Raw genomic sequence first — 18,792 nt, forward strand, 5'->3', positions numbered from 1 at the left:
GTGTTTAGCAAAGAGTTTCATGATCGAAAGGGCGTCGCTTCGGCTGAAGCTATATCCTCTTTCCTCGAGCTGTTCGGCGACGGCCAAAGCACCGGACGCTACTCTCATTTTACAGGTCAACGATGAATCGATTAAGAGTTCCATATCGATTGAAGTTGGGAAAATGCCGTTGGTTATAACTGCACCACGATTCAAGAGCACATCGACGGCGTTTGGCAATAGATTCGCGACGGCCAACTGCAGCGGTGTGTTACCGTCGCTGTCACGGGCGTCAACCTGCACCGCCAGCTGCCTTTTATCACAGATCTCAAACAAGATCTGGACGAATCCGTCGTAGCGGATTCCGCAGCAAACAGCGTGAAGAGGCGTCATGCCGTACTTGTTGGCCAGATTCGGATCTGAGCCCTGTCTCAGTAGGGTTTTAAACACCTCCTTTCGGCGGAACTCCGCGGCCAGATGCAGTGGTGTCCGACCCTCATTGTCCCGAGCGTCGACGTGAACCCGCTGCCCGACTTCGTCGCAGACCGACAAGAACCTCTCGATCGTGTTGACATCTTCGAGTCTGCCGTGCACGGACAATTCGTGAAGAGGCGTCCTTCCCACCCGATTTGCTACTTTCGGATCGGCGCCGTTTCTCAGCAGCAGCTCGATCGTTCGTGCGTAGATGTCTTGGATCCACGAAGCCGAGAGTAGCGGCGAGTCGCCCGTTTCTCTCTGTAGGAGATTGGGATCCATGCCGAGTTCGAGGAATTTCTCCACCACGTCGTGACTGGCGAATTTGCAGGCCATGTGGAAATGCTCCGGACGGGTCTCTTCGTCGAAGTAATTCGCATCGAATTTGACACATACGTCGAAAAGACAACGAGAAACACAGGGGTCGTAAATATGGAGGACATGCTCGTAATATAAATCGGTTAACTGTTGCAGCAGTGCGACCTCATCCAATTCGAGGTTGCCTTCATTACCGTCGGCTCGAATCACGAACTCGATTAATCGTAGAAATCCATCGACGCGAGGGTAGACCCTGTCGCAGAGAATGTATTTTGCCGAATACGAGATGAGACACTTGATTTCTTCGGGTCGAAATACCTTCCAAAAGTTGGGAAGTGGGCCGTTCCACTTTTCAATCAAAATGTGAAGTTGCTGGAGAAAATCACGTCGCTCTGTCTTGACCTCCCAATGAACCTTCTCTCGTAAGCACCTTATTGTTTCTAAATCAACGTACTTGGCCATTTTTCGCACTCGCACACGATTATTAGACGCTCGCGACATAACAAAATATATTTCTTTTTTTCACAAAAGTCACTCGAGGCTCAATCGTTGCGTTACTTTCTCGTTGTTCACACTGCTACGTTCGAACGTATACTGATCTCCACATTCAGAGAGTAAAAAACACATGGTCGAATCATTAGAGAAAGAGAAAGCCAAGTTGTAGTTCGTGAATACCAGTATAGATTTCGTTCGCCCGGAAAAAAGATAAAATGTAGTTCGGCTGCTCGAACTACATTTTTTCCCCGAATCGAAGATGCGCATATGTTCTTAAAATTTTTGTCTGCTCATCCCACGCCTAGCCTAGTGGCCTTTAAGATCGTCGGGCTCCGCAGGAAATAGTTTGCACGACGAACGCGAGAACTCGATTTGAAAAACCCTCGGGAAGGGATTGAAGTGATATATCCTTGTTGCGTAATCTATATCTCGTGATTAACTAGATCGATTTTGCGAAGATCAATGGCGACAATCGCCGATGATAAAATAAAACATTGTTTTTCATTCATTTTCCTTGATTCTTGACTCATATGATGCCCAATAATGAAGTCTGTTTGTCTGCCGATGACCAAAATTTATCGGAAGTTGCAGTTTGATGTGTCGATAAAGATATTACAATATTGGCTTAATCGTTGGATAGGAACATGTTTATTTTTGGCCTTTGGACTATTTTTTGATAATTTAGGGATTTCGAGGTTATGAATATGATTTTGGATGAAAAATTAATAATAAAATAATTAATAAAATATGAAAATTCAAATTCCAACTCTGATACGAGAGGGAGGGACAGTTGACATGATATAGCCCCTATATAATTTAATTGTAAATTATTCATAAATCAACAATTAAAAATTCGATTGAATTTTAATTTGAAAAATCATAAATTACAAATTCAAATTAATTTCAGTTTAACACTTTTCAAATAACGATTTAATTTTTCAATCGACAAATTAGAAATTATGCAACTCTGAGTACATATACGTCCGATAATAAGTCACGGGTATTGGTTTACGGGTATACGATAAAAGCATATATGGCTAAGTGCAGCGCCATCGCATAGTTTACTTACAGCAGCAGCCGATCGTAAATATAAATCAGTTTACTTATAATATATCAGTGTAAATATTATATACGGCTACCGGAGTTTCTACTTTCATTTTTTTTTTTTTTTATCTAAGATATGATGTCACCGACGATGAAGTATAGGAGAGACGACGAGATAACAACGTTTTATAGGACAAATTACGAAAATTTCCATTCCTCGGAGAAAAAAAAAACTATTATCTCATTATACAAGTTTTGGGCGCTCGAGCCGGGACGCCGTCGCATCTTATAACGCGCGCGAAAGCTCGAGCTAGAAAACTCCTACTTTACTAGTCAGGGTGCCAAGAGAGAGAGAGAGAGAGAGAGAGAGAGATGAGCTTTCCAACTTTCATAACTCCGGCGCGGGGATATATGCCTCGTTCTTACTTCCTCATGGTAGAGGCATGGCGGGGACGTGTTTGCGGCGTACGTTTTCCGACCAAATGGATATATCCCCGAGACGCCATGCGCCGAGATCCTGTTGCCGCCGACGGTCTGACGGAATTACGTGCACATAATACAGCGACGGAGAGTCACTTTAATGTAAAATGGCTGAAATCTCATCCTCGGCGCGGCGGCGACGCGGTGACGTATATATTTTATATAAATACGTACACAAAACTTTGTTTACTATATAAAGCGAGACGCATCGATCTCATCCTCTCTCTCAAGAGAGAGACAGGGCTAAAGTAGTATTATAAGTTGTTAATTAGAAGAGCAGTTGAGTCGCGAAGTTCCACCGATTTTTTTTTTAATTCCTATTATACGTACTCGCTGACGAAAAAAAGTGTGTGTGAGAGAGAGAGCGAAAATAACATAAAGCAGCCCTTATATTCCTTGCTCTCGCTCTCTTTATCTCTTTGCTGATAAAGTGCACTTCTGCCCAGACGGCGTAACAAAGGACTCCGATAAAACCAACTCTCTCTCTCTCTCTCTCTCGGCGTGGCAGCGTATATACCATAAAGCTGTGCTGCTGTATAGTTGTACATAAGCTGTGCTGTGTATAGCGGTAGTAGTAGTAGTAGTAGTAATAAAGGAAAATCGACGATGCGCCGTTACCGCGAGAGAGAGAAAGAGAGACAGGCTGCACACACAGGAAAGCTCCGCAGCAGCAGCAGCAGCGGCAGCAGCACAATCGCAAAAAAGCAAAAAGGAAAAAAAGAGAAGGAAGAAGAGGAGGAGGTAAGGAAAAGGAAAGAAGTAAAAAAAAAAGAAGATAGGAGTAAACGAGGTGCACGTGTATTATATACATACATATAACGTATACACACAGCCATGTAACAGAGAGAAAGAAAAACTTTTCCCACTCGCGGGCATCCAGCGGCAGCACCGCTGCAATTCCAAGGGCACTCAAAAGTTAGCAGTAGCAGTGGATATAAGGCTACATAACGCCGCGAGTTTTCTTTTTTTTTTCTTTTTTTTTTTTTTTATTTTTACGTACGTACGCAATGTAATGCGCGCGCGGGGGGTATGTAGGTACACACAGGCACACACACAAGTACGGATTGTGCTCGGCGCCGCGCGCGTCTCCTCGATCATCAACAGCGAGCTTATAATAGCTGCGCGCGTATTTTTTAAAAGCTATCGAGAGCCTTACTTGACTTTAAGTAGCTTATCTCTCTTTTTATTTTTCCTCGACGTATTATACCGGGGAGGGCTAATATCGTGTATAGATACTTCGATCGGGAAAATAAGTTAAAAAAGAAAAGGAGTCGAGATTCGCTTTGGACCGAATATCTCTGCTATACGCGATATGATAATAATTCTCCGTAACGATCGTCATTTCTTCTTCCTCTGCTTGATTTTTTTCCTCTTTCTCGCATCTATCTTCCTCTCTCTCTCTCGCTGTACAGCGGGCCACTCTCTCTCTATCGGTCGAAATTTTGATAAAGCATAGGAGTGGCGGATATGCGCCGAGCACAAACACACATACACATATACACATACACACACTCGTGCAGGAAGGAAATTAATGGGACGCAGTAGTCTCTCACTGAAATGTATCTCTTTCGCTGCTATAATACAGGAGCGATAATGATAATGGCGAACAATGTCACGCGCGTATCTCTACTCTGCCTCTCGTCTGTGTGTGTGCGCGAACGCATAGTAGCGTATCGAAATGCGTGTGCTGCTGCTGCTGCGTGCTTCGCTATTTATTACATTATAATATAATTCAATGGACTGTAATGTATATCGTTACACAGCGAGCGAGTAATTACTCGGATGGATGAATCAAAGTCATGGAAAAAAATAACGCGACGCACGATTCCCTCAAAGAGTGGAATTATTTTATAATAATAAATATACAATTGGCAAAGCCGTTTGCGTAATGCGAAAATCGTCTTATATACGCGTATATCGGTATACAAGTAGTAGTATATGCGTATTATTTGATACGGTGACTCCTTCTTCTCTCTCTCTCTCGAAACGATATCGACTGTGCAGCAAAAGTACTCGAGACGTCGCGGGAATCAAATGCTTACTTCTTTTTCTTCATACTTTTATTATTATTTTGCAACGCTTCTCCCTGGCACAGCAGCTCTCGCGCTACACACACCACGGTCGAGCATCAATTTTTTTCCACTTCTGCGTGCAGCAGGCGTAATCGGCCGATGATTATTCGCTCGCGCGCACGAGTGATTTATGCAAACGCCATACACCCGATATCGCAGTAGTAGTAGTATATAGTGGTGGTAGTAGTAGACGCGCCTCGTCGTCGGCGTTGCAGCATTCATATAGAGAGTAAATATATATTTTTGTGCAGAGAGAGAGAATGTATAATATATAGAGTTTAAAAAATCATCATCGAAATGTCGTTGACTGCGGATCGGCAGTAGTGGCAGAAACAGCAGCAGAAGGAACTGCTCTCTCGCTATATACACGATATAATCGATAAATCAGCTCTCCCGATGTGTGTATTTTCGCATCGCAACTGACCCGGACTACGACCGATTCGAGTATGTAGTAGTGGTAGTATTGGTAGCCCCCTCGGCGGCCAAAGCCTGCTGTTGTGTATACATAATGTATATCGTTGAGAGAGCAAAAATCAAGCGTCGTGCTATAGATACACAAAGTGGGCTCTGTCCTTTGGTCGATTCGATCACTATATACCTGAGCTTTTGCACGGGTAAAAATACAAGTAAGAGAGAGAGGTAAAAGGCCACCGACGCCGCCGCTGCCGCCGTAGTAGCAAGTTGAAAATAACATCATCGATCATCCGCAGAGAGCAGCACGAAAAATATATCCAGAAGTCTCGAGGAAAAAAGTAGAGGGAGAAAGAGATGTATGTACGAAAAATAAAAAAAAAAGTAGAAGAGAGCACATACACGTACCGTGTGTGCCGCGATCTTTCGAAGGAATATTAAGATCTTTTTTCGCTGCAGGCGAGGAGTCTGTCTATACATACGTGTATATATAATAATCGAGCGCGTACAGCAGCTGCACTTGTGCACCCACCCACACAGACACACACACACACACACACACACACACACACACACATTCATTCGTAAACGAAAGAGAGCTCGAAGTAAAAGCAAAAAAAAAAAAAAAATCGTGGACGAAAGAGAGAAGGGTATAATACCCACGCTCTCACATGTGCGCGTCGCCGCCGCCGCACGAAGAGCTGCTGCTGCTGCTTCTGGAGCAAGTGGCGTCGGTAGGTCGGTCTGCAGCTCTGTACACGCTGCGCTGCGTCGGTTATACAGAGTAATATATCTATACGCGATACGATGTGCGAGAGGAGAGAGACGAGGGTTGCCAAGCCGCGAGCGAGCGAGGCACGCACACAACCCACGCACAGACACTCGCACACAGACATGTTATACACAGTAGTGCAGTCAGCTCTCTTTCTCTCTCTCGCTCGCTCTCGTGTGCATGCAGTGCTCGCAATGTATATACGTAGTTGTAGCAGTATAGTCGGACTTTATCGATCGCTTTCTCCGCTGCTGCTGCTGCTGCTGCTGCTGCTGTTGCTGCTGCTCTGGTGCCAGCGTTATACAGCTATAGCTCTATATAGCATGGTCTTTCTCTCTCTCTCTCTCTCTCTCGTCGGTCTGCTGCAACTCGTCGTCGTTGTTGTCGTTGTTGGACGAGGACGACGATGATGCGTGTAAGTGCGCGTGTACCTATATACGAGAGAGAGAGAGAGAGAGGGAGGAAGTAAAGGAAATTGATTGATTTTTTTTTTTTTTTTTCGTCGCGACACGTCCTGCGCGTCCAGGTCACGTGCGCGCATTACACCTATACATACGCGTGTATATGTGCATGTAAGCGGTATATACCACGGTGATCCAGAAGGATCGAAAGCTCTTATAGCAGCTATACGTGTATACAGGGGGTATTACCGCTGCATCCACTGCAGCTATATTATGGCAGGAAGCCTCGGAGCTCGAGAGCTGAGAATCTCTCGTGGTGTGCTCTCAAGGATCGATCCTTCCTTCCTGGCACCACCACTGCACGCCTGTGCCACCCTCTCTTACATATATGTACTTAATGGGAATGTATGTATGAAAAGCGATCGGGTTTCTTCTCCTTTACCTCCTACCTCCGAATCTTATGTAGCTCGCTCAAAGAGCTATATGCTCTCCTCGGATCGAGATATGCAAAAGCGATTCTCCGCAGCTCCGAATCATGGAGATATCCCTGTGGGCAGTGATTTATATTTCTATAAATCGAGAGTAGTAGCTCTACGGTCTATCTCTCTCATCTATCTCTCCTCTCTCTTTGATAAGAATTAATCAAAGCAGCGGCAACGTCGGCTTCGCTTTTGCTTCCTTATACATCTCGATCGATATGGCGTACCACTACTATATTTTTTTGTACATAGTGTCCATTTAAATTCGACTCCCGCAAATTGTACAGTACGTTTATCGTCCATCTCCGTCCGCAGCTATACATACGATACAATATATAAACGCAGCATCCGAGCGGAAGCGAAAAGAGACAGAAAGAGAATCTCTCTCTGTGTCTGTCGGTCTGTCTCGAGGCAAGTGCCCGCGCACGATATCCCCCGATACAGCGATAATGATAATATAAAAGCTCGACGTCGAGCTTTCGTCCGTGTGTATATGTATTATATATCTGTGGGTTCTAATTAAACGTCCGAAAGGCGGACACTCGCTCCGCGCGCGAATCTCCATTATACGCATACATATAACATTCACAAAATAGCCGCAGAAACGCGAAACTCGAGCCGATGTTTATACACGAACGAATTTCGTTCGTACCGTACAGCATACCTCGCTGTGCACACTACGTTAAATATATTTAAGCGTATACCCGGGTAAATTGAAAACACCGAAGTAGCGAGTCACGCACGCGTATACCATAATATACCTGCGAGATAATTTCGCACTGTGTGTTTACTTTGGGCGCGAGCAGAGAAACTCGTCGTCGACGTCGTTTAAATGACGTATATCATCGCTCTTATTATTAGGGAATTTCGTGTGGCGCAGCACGCGCGCACGCGTCCAAATATTTCGAATATCGCGCATCCACGCGCGATATATACGATATACGATGTGCACACGCGCGCGTGATCGCTGCCGAGGCTGCGGAATGCGCTCCATATATACAACTCCACCTCCTCCACCGTCCCAGCTCTTAAGCACACGCAGATACACATACAAATATCGTGCACAATATTATTCGATGTACGCGTTACACAGTCCGAAGTATTTCGCTTTTGTCGAAACGAAAAAAATGGAAAGGAGTAAAGAAAAACTAATAGAGTTCGAGCGCAAGTAAGCACGTAAAAAAGTTCTTTATTGTACAATGTATGGTGCGCACGCGACGAATCGCGCGCGTAAAGCTCGAAGGCGCGAAGACGCGCGCGCGCGCCCGAGGAGCGTGTTTAATTATCCATTATCTGCAATAATAATCAACGCGCCGGGCACGCTCACGCTTCGTCGCGCATTGCTGCGCGTATAATAATGCATCGGTCGTCGCTCTCTATCTCTCCTATGTGTACGTTTTGTCGTCGTCATCGTCGTTGTTGTTTTTTTTCCTTTTTTTTGCTGTACCGTCCATCTGATCACATACACACACACGTATTTGTACTCGATTTATCATATTTGTATATGTGTGTACAGCGTGCACCGAGCGCCTGTTTATAACGCGTGCACCGGAGTCAGCGACTTTTAATGCGCGCCTATATACATATACCAACACACACCGAAAAAGCACGTACAAGTGCATGTGCTGCTGCTGCTGCTGGCGCCTTCTCGACGGTCGCCACCACCACCACCGTCGTCGTCGTCGTCGCTCGTCGTCGTCACCCACGCATTTAGTCGCAGTAGTCTACGTGTGTAATATGTATATGAGTGCGAGCCTGTACACTACGTCATCGCGCACCGAGTATTATATATATATTCGTCTGTGCGCTGTCGGCGAGGGAGATCCCTCCGAACTCTCTCTCTGTATATATTAATGCTGTACGCACATATGTATACAAGTGTGCGTCTGTGTGCGCTGGCGCACTGCAACAATGTGACGAGCGGAGCGCGCCGCCGCTGTTGCTGCTGGCTGCTGACGCTGTCTAGGCTCTCGCTCGCTGCACGTTGGAATTTCTATGGGTTTTCGTCGCTTGTATACCCTGTGTGTCTAGGCGTGTAGTTTTTCGTCTCTTATTTTCTCTGTTTTGCTTTACGTATCGTAGAAAAAATGCCATCGTACGCACGATATTATACATACACGTATTTCATATCGTATATTTTAGAAAAAAAGAATGAATGGCAACGAAACGAGACGCAAAAAAAAATTTAATGATTTAACGACGTAGAGACTCGAGATCGATTTCGTGAAATATTCTCGAATTAACGGAGTTATAATAGCGGGTTCGTTACATCGGCAGAGATTTTTTTGCTCCTTTTCCAACAAAAAAAGAAAAAAAAAATTCGGGTCGCACACAATGCATAACAGCAGGCAGGCAGCTCTCGGATACAATATGATACACGACGACGACGACGACAAACGACGACGTCGACATCGATCAAGTACTCATCGGCGTAATTCATTTCGCCGGGAGTGCGAGCGAGAGAGAAAAAAAAGAACGAGGAGAGGCGTATCTGTATGCGAAAAAAAAAGGAGCCACAAGAGAGCAGTCGAGAGTTCACTCAACTGCAGCGAGCAGCGACTCGTCGTCGTCGTCGTCGCGAGAGAGAGTTTCGATGATGAAGCGACAGTGCAGGAGGAGGAGGAGGAGGTAGGGCTCGTTGCATTGGCCTCGCGGGTAGTAGTAGCAGCAGCTTATACATAATATGCACAGTGCGTCATCGTCGCGAGCTCCCCTCCCCGCCTGATTTTAACACAAGGTGCGCGCACATTAAAGCTCGCGACGCGATCGGACGTCGTGTATCACTGGGCACAGCTGCGTGAGTTTTATATTCGCGCGATTCGCGTGACTGATATCCCTTAACGCTTCTTTCCCTTTGTTTTTTTTTTTTTTTTAGTTGGCTTTCGTTTCACGCGATTGGCTAGTGTATAACGATTATACAGACAGACAGGTCGAGAACCAGCGCGCGCGCGATTGATTATACATAGAAGAAAAAACGTAGGCGCGCTCGATTAGATGAATTTCCGTTTTTCGACCGCACGATAATATAAACGTCGAGCGAATAGTATACCATAGCAGTGGCAGCAGTGGTCGGTCGCGCATGCATGCATAAACACACAAACGCGACTGCAGCGGCAGAGAGCCGTGGCGGGCGCAAATATTGATTTATTTATTTCTGTTTTGTAATTATGACTACGTACGGCGCGACACGATGATCGCGTTTGAATTTCCATCCTTTATCTCGTGTGTGTTTTATTTTGTTGTTTCGCTCGATTATAATGGAAGCTGTAGCGCCGCGACGAAAACGTAAACGATAACGAGGTTGTGTGTATGAAATTACACGCGGCCGAAAACTAATCAACGTCGAGCGGGTATATAGCGATCGCAGAGAGCCTGTATTATATAGGATAAACGCGGCAATTTATCGGAGAGCCCCTTCGCGCGCGAAAGTCTCGCGCGCTTTCGCGGTGACAGCGAGTAAGAGCGAGAGGGAGAGAGAGAAAAAATCGATGAGTGATGTAATTATAAGCGTCGGATAATTAGGTACTGTGGGGTCTCATCGCTGATTTTATAAGCAGTTTATAGACGTGAATTAGAAAAAATTTAAAGTTAATCGAAAAACTATTCCTTTGTAATATCTATTTCCGAACTTATTCTATTTCCGAACTTATTATATACATCTATAAAATTATTCTGTATGGTAGTTTCTTGAAAATTCGGATAAAGCCATCTAGCGGTCGGTCGCGGTAAGCTCGTCGAAATATTCCTCGATACTAACGCGAATCTCATTGTTCATCATGAAAATCCAATATTTGGCCGAGTTCAACTTGCCGCACACCCAATCTCGTTACGACCGAAAAATTTCTCTCGCGATACTCATCGGAAAAATCGGAATTCGGCAACCCGAGGTCCATCACCTGCGGGTACATAATTACGCGTTTAATATTTTACATACAATCGCTCGTATACAGTAATATTGGCCTCCACGTCGCGGGGATAAAACGTCATTAGCAAATGAGGAAAATCGTCCACCCCTCATCCAAGCGACGACCGAAAATTACAGATTATAATTGGTGAGAGAGACAGAGAGCTCGTGTAGTTTTTTCCCCTCTCTCGTTAACGGAATTTTCTCTCTTTCGCCTTCTTCTTCTTCGTTTTTCTCGCGCCGCGTTGAAAAGCGTGCGGCTCGTGTACACTCGTTTGGGATATACATATATAACTACCAGCCGTTTTTCAAGTGTTTATAGCAAAGTTTTGTTATTACACGACGGAGAAGAGGGAGAGAGGCGCTTGCCTCGTTCGTTCGTTCGCGCAGGCAAATTAAGTCCCTAATTGCATCGGAGCTTGGTGCTGCGCCGCGCGCACGCAAGAAATAAAAAAAAAACAAAGTTCGAGCTAGAGCAGCAAGACAATGCAAAAGCGAGCGAGCAAAGTCTCTCGGGGGGCCTCGGAGCTATAATCAAAGAATAAATTGAAGAAGTCGCTCGAGTATATATGCACAAGGAGCTGCGAAATTGTTTCTTTCGGCTGGTGCGCGCGGGCGATTACCGTACCCTATATATAAATCGTATACAATTTTGCCGGGGCTCGTGTGTAATGGTAAGTTTTGCTGCTCGCGTTGTTGCACCTGATTGGACGGCGATCTACAATAAGTTCGTGTATCGTAATCTATAAACGATCGAGTAATGATCGACCTAAAATGGAAGCCCCTGTATCTGGGTTATTTTTATCTTGTATTATGAAAAAAGTGAAAACGATTTAAATTCTTTGAAACGTTTGGCATTTTCTTGTACTGAAAAAAAAACATATCTTTACAAAATCCCACCATGTCAATATTGACATATTGCTTACAGCGTAACACAATGGAGCAACGCCGTCGATTCGTCGTAAGTTTCGACGATTAACGCGAGATGGCGAGGGCTCGGAAATACGTAAACTCGAAATCAAAACAATCAAGTTAGTTGGATATATAAGAACATGATGAAGAACATGATGCAGAACATGATCAATTACGTACGCTAACGAAGGTCTCACACGTTTTATTCGTTTTATCGTTTTATTTTTGACTCGAGTCTCAAAGTCTCAAAACAAGCAACTTTTTCGCAAAAATTTGACCCGCACGAAGCTTGTCTAAAAGAATATACATACAGAAGCCTCGATATTCGGCGGGGCGGATGGGGCAAGAGAGAGAGAGAGAGAGAGAGAGAGAGAGAGAGAAAGAGAAAGAGAGAAAACGGAGGGTGGTGTTGCCACGGCTATATAGCGCGAGTTTAATCACGCACCGCGAGAGGTTAATTGGAAGCATTTATTTTCCCTCTCCCTAGCTTTGGTGAGCTTTGTACAGCAGCAGCAGCAGCTGCCCTGGATCCTACTAGTCAAGGGGTTGATGCGCCCGCATTAATCATTGCCGTGGCACAGGCTTTGACTGTGTTATACTGCGCTTTTGCAACAACAAAAACAACAACAACGTTATAGTGACAAAGCAATTTCTGCGTTTATAATTAGAAAAAAAAGAAAAAAAATGAACGAATATATTAACTGAATCGACATCGATTTTCTCGCATGCATTGTATTATATGATTCAAACGTTCAAGGGTATACGAATTACAATGGCGTATACAATAAACGATGCGTCGAATTATTAGATACAATGCCACATCGTCGCGCACGTGCATAATACAAACGTCGAGTTAATATTCTTCTTATTCTCTTCTTCTTTTTTTTTTTTTGATACTTCACCTGATTCTCGTCGCTGACTCATCATCGGATTACAGTCGAATAAAAAAAGGAGCGAATAAGAGGAAGAAGAAGAAACAGAACGCATATGTGCGGCTCAGGCGCGCGAGATATATGAGATATTTCGGCGTCGCGTTCCTTCCTTCTTTCATTATTATTAATTTTTTTTTCAAGTTCAAGAAAAAAAAAGCGAATGCGATACGAGGAAACAGCACACAGCTCACGGAGAGAAGTAACTCGACTTCGCTGGACACATATATATATACACAATTGCTTCGTTATTATACGTAGGCAGACGCGGTGATAAATATAAATATGATGCGGCGGCGTAAAACGATCGGCGATTCTTCGCGCTCGCGCTCGCAAGACCATTAAGTCATATAACTGCCCGAGAGAGCTGCCGCGCGCGATGATTTGTCTATTATTAATCACCATCAATTATGTATCGCGCGCCTCGATATAAACAAAAAGAGCTTCCGCGTAAAAAAGCTCGCGCGCGAGCTCGAGCTTATGCAATATATACGGCCGATGATAAATCAGGCGCGCGAAAATTTCCCAATACATTTTTTCCTTTTTTTTTTTGGAAATCAATGCAATACGCGGGCTTTCGAGAATTTCAATCGCAGAGAGCGATAGTCGGATTCTCGGATATATACAGAGAGAGTGATTGACGCGCCGATCAAGCTATCTCGACGTACGAACTCTGCATGGCTCTTGTGTGTGTGTGTGTGGATATGGATGTGATATACGCACGCAACGTTCTTGTTTTGTATCTCTTTTTTTGCTCTTCCCCTTTTGTTATATGATTGGCACTCGGGTGTAGTGGTGGTGGTGGCGCCGTTACGCGCGTACGCACGCAGACGTATAATATACATTATAATATAGATAGCTCGGATGCAACGAAGAAGCTCGTGAACGATATTTTACGTAATTTTTTTTCCATTCATGCTAATGAGTTATACTATTTCTTTTCGGCTAGACATTGATATCCGCAACGAGCCGAGATCACTCATCCGTCCCTCTTGTGCGCGTGCATCTCGCGTCGACGTCACCTCGCTGTTGCGTAGAGGAAAAAAATACGCAGACGCTCGACTTTTTTTCCATCCTCCTCCTCCTGCGCGCGACTCGCATCTTTGCAGCCCTCTCTCGGTTTTTTGTTCTCGCTCGTATACGATAAAAAAGAGAAGAAAAAAAAAAGGGACGCGGTGGAAGAAGAGGAGCCAAGCGATGAAGAAGCCCATTTTCGCGCGCCACCGACGACGACGACGACGACGACGACTACGACGACTTAATGCAAATTTTCAATCCTCTTTTGTGTATATACCATATATAGGGAGGAGCAGTGCCTTCGGATTTTCGCCTATGTTGCACAACCTGCTGCCGTGGCCGCCGCGTGTAGGTATTACGAGCGACAAAAGACGCGCACACGTACATATAATATGTAATACGCACAGATCTCCCGAGACACAAAGCTTACTGCCACCACCACCACCACCACCCTCTTTCTTATCGTTCGCTCTTCTTCTACCTCCTTTTTATCACACGTGCGCGTTTTCTTCTTCCCTCTTCTTTTTTTTTCTTTTTTTTGGGGTTCGTGCGATGCTTGCAGTCTTTCGTGCCTGCGCATGGCCACACATAAAAAAAAAGGGGGGAAATATCATCGATGGGATAATTGCACCGAATCAATCGATCGCGACTATATATATAAAGCTCGAAAAAAAAAGAATACCGCATCCGTGATTTATAATCCTCGATTTTTTTCTCTCTCTGCCTTTTTCCACATGCTGTATACATATCGTGCATCGTGGTTCGCTCTCTCTCGCTCTCTTTTCACGAGCTTGATCAATTAGAAAATAGCCAGACGGCTAAAGTGCGCTTAATGGATGAGAAATTCGCGTACTGCCACAGCTAGCTAGCTGGTATAGCTCGTTCGCGCATATTACACATTATATATATCCATGTGCGTGTGTGTGTGTGTGTATGTACGGAATTCGAGGAAATGCGCTTTTGCACTCGAGCAATAATATGAACGATGCACAGTGCTTCATTGCAGTAGAGAGCAGCCGATACGTGTGTATCGAAGATTTATGGTTATTATTAACGACGAAAGCTCCCACGCTACTGTACCCGATTTATACATATATAATAATATACACACTTATTAGAGCGTGAATGAGAAAAAAAGCTCGAATTCGTGCATGCGCTCCGATCGTTATCATTGTGTGGCCGATAATTAATTTTTTTTTCTTCTTCAAAATCCAATCCGGTAGCAGCTCCGAACGCACGTAACGATCGAGTACCCACGTTCTCAAACAGACTTATCAGTCGTTGTATTGTATCGCGAAGAAGTCGAAGTACGAAAGAATAAACATCGAGTGCAAATAAACGAAGAGCAAAAATTAACACGTCCGCGCGCGCGAGCGAGCAAGCAAGCAAGCAAACATCGACGAATTTGCCACTATGTGTGTGTGTAAAGATCTTACAGGCTGATTTATTATGTATCTGTATTTCTCTCGAAAAAAGCATCTATTAGCCATTCCACTATGTACTACGCCACGAGCCTGTGCGCGCGCGCGCGAGCGTTTGAAAATAGAACGCGGGCAAAAAAAAAAAGAGAAGAACGTTAGTGCTCGAAGCGCGAGCGAAGCTCGCAACAGAGGCACACTTTTGTATTGCGTTACAGATATATATACTTTGTGAGTGTGTGTATGTATGTGTGTTTATATAGACGATATATATGCGTTTTACGAGGCGCAATATTGGCCAAGTAAGTGGAGAGATTTTACAGCGGCTAAATATTTCTCTCTCTCTCTTCTCGACGATACATACATGGTATCCCATATAGTGTGTTCTCTGTGTGTATAAAAGAACCGTATTTTCAATGATGCAGTTTTATATGCCACTGAATTTTTCCTCTCTCGCTCTTTTAACGCCCATGATTCGTATCGCGCGTCGCTCGTTTTTTTTTCTCTTCTTTTTCTTTTTCCATTTTTCGAGGCCAAATGGAAATCGATAGACCTTACGCTCCTTTTTTTTTACCCTATCTCTCTCTCTCTCTCTCTCTCTCTCTCTCTCTCTCTCTCTCTCTGCTATAACATTCTTCTTTTCCCTCGTTATGCATTTTTTTTCTACTTCTTTCTCGAACCCTCTCTCGCGCATGTAAAGAAGTCTAGAAAACATCGAGCATTCTAATTACTTGGGTTACTACTTGTCCGCGCGCGATAAGGATCGACTATACTAGCGAGCGAACGGAAGTTCAAAAATAATACGTGTATATCCCTTCGTGCGCACGGTCGCTCGTATATGCATCGCACTGGGCGGGGGGAGGAGTAGAAAGAAAAAAAAAAAGAAGAAGAAGAATAAAGAGAGGAAGCACGTATAGGACGTTTACGGCAGTCGGTGTATATATAGCTATATATATGGCAAAATAAGCACACACATGCCGCTGCCGCTGCTATTGCAACTCCGCGTTGTCCCCGAACTTTCTAATTTCGAACCTAAAGCCGCGAAACGTGCCGCTGCTGCATGTGTGTGCACCACCACCAATGCTGCTTTTCCGTATATATGCGGTGGCGGCGGTGGTATACAGTTTAGACTCCGACACAACAGCTGTTCCAAATATACTTATCCGCGCTGCGAAGACCCTCTCTCTCACTCTCTCTAACGAGTGCCGAGAGGCCTTTAAAGCACCTACTATGTAGCGAGCGAGCGAGCGAGAGATCGCGAAATAATAATGAAAATTTTGCACCCGTCCACTGTGGGATATGCCGCACGGTTGATCCTTTTTTAATGACGCTAGGATATATATACGACCACGCGCACCGTCGACCCTGCAGTCGCGTTAATTTCAATTCAGTTTTGCTGTTCGTAGCTTTAATTTTCGAAGCACAGTAAGTAACAAGTCGTATTGGAATCCTTCATTGAAAAGTAAATAAACAACTTGAACGCGGGCTTCGAGAACGAACGAAAAGAAGAAAAGGAGCGTATCGGCGCGACTGAGATAGAGACAGAGAGCGAGAAGCTCCCGAGACAACACAATAGTGGCTATATATACATTAAAGGTTGAGCCTTATCAAGATTCGTCCCTTTTCATCAATTCCTCTCTTCCCGCAGACGCGAGCGAGCGAGCGCGTAACTTTGCTCCGGCCGACGCAGCTCCGTATCTACATATATCTATACATACGTATCAACCCCCAGCAGTGGCAGCGGCAGGCAGTTTAACAAAGGGCGCGCACAAAGAAACACCATCAAACTCCGCTAATCAAGAGAACGCTATGTATACTGTGTATAGTTCACGTCGAGCTTCTACGACTCGGAGAAGTCATTATATATACGTTATGTTGTGTATCTCGAAACGCCAGCATAGAGCAGCAGCAGCAGCCCGTGAAAAGGATAACTTTTTCGATGCCATGGCAGTTTGCTGTGAGCGAAAACCCCGAAACACATACACACACGTATACACAATAGCATCGTATACAGCTGTGTTGTATGTGTGTATGCGTGTGTGTAAGCTGTGAATGCGTCGCCGCGCTGCCTCTCTCGGTGCACCTGCAGTTAGACGGTATTATATATCTTCACTTTCGCAGAGTAGAGATGTATATATGTATACGAGGCGCAGAGGAGCGCGTCGTCTCTCTCTCTCTTTCTCTTACTATCTTATACACGAGCCAAGGCATCAGTGGCAGAGAGACAAGTGCATTTTCTATCCTATCTCTCACCTCGTACCCAACAATATCTATTACATGTAGCAAGTGCAGTAACGCGAAGCAGTTATGATGCTCGAGATCGAATAAAAAAAACAAAAAAAAAAAAAAACAAACGAGATAGCGATTGCATTTTTTTCATTCGGTTATCGTTGTTTCTCATTGTTTCCTAGATTTTCACTTACATTATATATTTCTCGAGAATACGAAGAGCTCCACTGCGTTGATGTTTCTACAGAAAAAAACGGAGCCGGTGGCTGGCTGACTCTTTTCGTTTTGTTGTTGTTGTTGTTGTCGTTGTTTCGTCACGAAACTCTGCCAACGCGAGCGTTTGAGCGCGCACGCACGGACGCACACCTTTATACACACACTCGTCGACACACACAGACGAATCAGCACTTTTTTATATTCAATTTTTTTTTTTTCGAATTTCGAAACACGCACGATTGATAATTCTGCACTTTACGCACACGCACAATCGACACAAATGCACACACACAATTGTAGGTTATGTCGTGTCCTTTACCGTGTAAGTAAAAAATAAGAACACAGACGGGCAGGGAAAATCGAACGATACACACACACTTGTTCTAACGCACCATACACTGCATAATAATATTATATATGTGTATTATATATTCTTGACACTTGGCACTTGGCGACTTGGCTCTCTCCTACTCTCTCCTTCTCTCCCTCTCGTTTCACATTATGTCAGGCAGTGCAGCCTTCGAAACATGTCTTTTATTAAATTTCTGCTTACCCCCCGAAAAATACATTGCACTACGCGCGGGGCAGCAGCGCATGTACATTAAACGCACTTATCTATACACGTACACGACGGTTTGCGAATATATAATACGAGAGAATGAGTCACCCGATGCACACGCACGACTCGGGGTTGACGCTCTTATTTCTCTCTTCTCTCTCTCTTTCTATTAAAAATGAGGGAAACTACAGCAACGACGATAATACGACACAACGCAGCAACGGCACAGCGTAGTTCGCAACACGTCGAGGGCAGCAAAATCGTCGTCGTCGTCGACGGCTCCGTTGTTTTATTATTATTATTTTTGTATTTATCTAGATGCACCGTGGCACACTCGTGTATAGATGCGCGAAGCGACGGGGGACGAGCCAAACACTCGACTGATCGTCGATTGCGCGTCGTGCGCGAAGACGCGTTTTGCAGAAAACGTTGTATTATGGTAGTAGTTGTAGTAGTACGGAGAAGGGGCGCCCGCCGCCGCTGCCACCACCACCACCACCACCACCACCGCAGTTCGATGGAACTCTTCAGCAGCTCTTTGGCACTGCGTTATTATATAGGGGAATTATATCTTGCAGCTCGAGTGCTGTGATTTTCCATGTTCATAGAATCGAGCGCGGGTTGTGCAGGTGGCGGTTGGTAAGCCGACGACCGACGTTAATAAATGTGTCTGATAACGACTC

General features: G+C 44.7%; 1 protein-coding gene across 2 annotated transcripts in view; it reads right to left on the reverse strand.

Annotated features, from left to right (window-relative positions):
• The window catches only part of LOC106653653 (ankyrin repeat domain-containing protein 50-like), a 41,074-nt gene extending 22,605 nt beyond the window's left edge, over positions 1 to 18,469 (reverse strand). For both annotated transcript variants that reach the window (XM_014373180.2, XM_014373179.2), the window contains exon 1: positions 17,529 to 18,469. The gene's annotated coding sequence lies outside the window, so the exon portion shown is untranslated. The remainder of the gene's footprint in view (positions 1 to 17,528) is intronic.
• Positions 18,470 to 18,792: the final 323 nt, after the last annotated feature.

This window comes from Trichogramma pretiosum, unplaced genomic scaffold (genome assembly GCF_000599845.2).
Source record: "Trichogramma pretiosum strain Unisexual culture from Peru unplaced genomic scaffold, Tpre_2.0 scaffold75, whole genome shotgun sequence".
In the NCBI taxonomy this organism is placed as follows: Eukaryota; Metazoa; Arthropoda; class Insecta; order Hymenoptera; family Trichogrammatidae; genus Trichogramma; species Trichogramma pretiosum.